The 2,574-nt window shown below is 36.1% G+C and overlaps 1 pseudogene; it reads right to left on the bottom strand.

Annotated features, from left to right (window-relative positions):
- Positions 1-252: 252 nt before the first annotated feature.
- Positions 253-819, bottom strand: LOC149146687 (putative receptor-like protein kinase At5g20050 pseudogene; annotated as a pseudogene).
- Positions 820-2,574: the final 1,755 nt, after the last annotated feature.

The following is a 2,574-nucleotide window of genomic DNA, read 5'->3' as shown; positions in this document are numbered from 1 at the left end:
ACACCAAAGGTTGCCAAATAAAGTCCCGAGTGCATCCTTGAGGGAAATGGCCCTAAGTTCCTTTTGCAGAACATGGCATACTAAAAAAACAGATACATTGGAGATGTGTAGCCTCTTCATCATGTACATTTACAGAGTGGCCTTTTCAAAAGCACATCATGGATCTATGGAGCACAAGAACCTCGTGCACCCCACAAAATCACCACTGATATTTCATTGCAGACAACCAGGATTCAAGATCCTCTATTGTTCTCAATGAGATCCTTCGCTATTCTCAGCGTTGTTCCACTTGCAAAGCAACATCACAGATCCTTCACTATTCTTTGCAGATCCTTCACTATTCTTCGCTACATGTTCCTCTGATAAGCCATGCACCTCCAAACGAGGATCAACAATTTCCATTAAGCTATCCTTCTGAAGCCTTTGAATGGTCGTAACAGCAAGATAACAATCTTCCGCCGGAGCCGACAAATCTATGCACCGGCGCCCAGACACAATCTCCAGTAACACGATGCCCAAGCTGTAAACATCGCTCTTGCTGCTCACACCCGCTTCCATGAGCCATTCAGGTGCCATGTAGCCCGGAGTGCCTCTCATCCCAGTCGGAACTCGGCTATGCTGATCAGTCTGGTCGATGAGTTTCGACAACCCGAAATCTGATAGCTTGGCCCTGAACTTATCATTGAGGAGAATGTTCTCGGGTTTTACATCGAAATGCACAATGCATTCGCGGCATTCTTCGTGTAAGAACACCAGTCCGCGAGCAGTGTTTACGACGATGCTCAACTGGGTACACCAACCCAATATTGGATTCATCATAGGCTCGATTCAAGAACATTGGTTTCAGCTTTCAAAGATTCATGCAAGAAAATGAATCAACACTGTGGATCTCAACATCTGTTTTGTAAAGCCTCCAAACAACTGCGAATAGAGCCTTCACATGATCACATAGCTTCTGTCGCACACACCAGCCATAGGCCATCTCTCTTCCTCTACTCTAACCCTCAAAACAGGTGAGATGCTCAAAATGCCTAGTGGTTGCATCCTCGACGCTTCACGGCTCCTCTTGTCACACATTTGAACAATGAGTCTTCTCCATATGGTCGTGTCTCTCCTCGATGTGCCCTGCAACTAGATATGAGATCAACGATTGCCTGCAAACTGCAAATGTTTCAGGTAGAGCACTTCTCTGCTTATGAATACGATGGACAAACGCAAAAAAAAACATGTTCCAAACATAAAAATAATACTGTCAAAACAAATACACTCATATTTCCCTTAGCCCAAGAGGGGCCAGGCCCTTAGGGGCTTTGATACCATGTTAAATTTCCATAAGGAATTCTATATCTTCACTTTAATCAAATAATGTTACAAATAAATATATGAAGTGTTATTTCAAGATAGGGAAATTCTCTTGGACACACAATTTGTTGGTTGAGAGAATATTTCAACCACACATAAATCTAGGAAACAAAATAGGAATAGAGTCCTCTAGAGAGAAAGAATAAAAAATAAGACAAGTAGGAATTACATATTCCAACATCTCTAATGGCATGCGATCGCGTGAGCTTCTGGAAACATAAGCTCCGAAACAAACGACATTCGTTGTACGAACCATAAAAGAAGTTGGAAAAGAGAAAGTCTCGATTGTGGGGTTGCTAGGGCAGATAAGTGCTTCATCCATGTAAACTACGGGATTCGAAATGTGGAATATTGACGGCCACATGCCATGGGAGAGTCAACGTTGGCAAATTGAAGTTATGTAGGAGTTGCTCCAAGAGGAAGGTCTTCTAAGTGAACGATCAGATTGTAAATGAAAAAGACATTTCTTTGACGACAATAACTATTATCGTTATAAATCATGGACAACATAATAATTATTATATATATATATATATATATATTAAAACTTAAATCTAAGTCATTAAAATTAGAGAAAATAAAATGTGAAGAAACTAAAACTGACGGATTAAAATTAGAGGTAGCCATCGAGGGAATCTAGAAAAGAAATGAAGACTAAAAAAAATAAAATAAAGATTTTGATGAAATTGAAAAACTTAAAAAGAGAGGCGGAGCGTAAAGTGTTTTCCGTTACCTTTAATCATGAGTATTCTTTTACCTTTATGAACCTAATTTCTATCTTTACTTTCTTTTCTTTAAGGATTAATTACATTATTAGTTTTTTGATAGAGTTTTTAACAATTTCATTTTATTAGTTGTTTGATAGGGTGTCTAACAATCTAATATGTTTTAATATAAAGATTAAAACCCTCATTTATCCATAGTTTTTTTAAATTTAAATTTTGGTTTTAAATAAAGAGATAGATCATTTTTCAAATATAAATATAAGGCCAATAAGATTAATAAAATTTTAATATTTAATTAAAATAGGAATATTAGGTTAAAATATGTGATCCTTTACTATTTTATAAGAAAATATTAAAAAATAATATAATTAGTTATGAAAACTAACTTTTCCAAAATTACAAAATATATTTGGGAAAGAAAAATAATAAATAAAATATTGGAAAAAAGTATTTGACCGAATTTATAATATATTATTCTATTATATAA

This window comes from Pinus tabuliformis, chromosome X (assembly GCF_031772625.1).
Source record: "Pinus tabuliformis cultivar Carrire ecotype Pingquan chromosome X, CPIR1, whole genome shotgun sequence".
In the NCBI taxonomy this organism is placed as follows: domain Eukaryota; kingdom Viridiplantae; phylum Streptophyta; class Pinopsida; order Pinales; family Pinaceae; genus Pinus; species Pinus tabuliformis.
The sequence above is the reverse complement of the archived record's forward strand: the minus strand, read 5'-3'. Positions and strand labels throughout refer to the sequence as shown.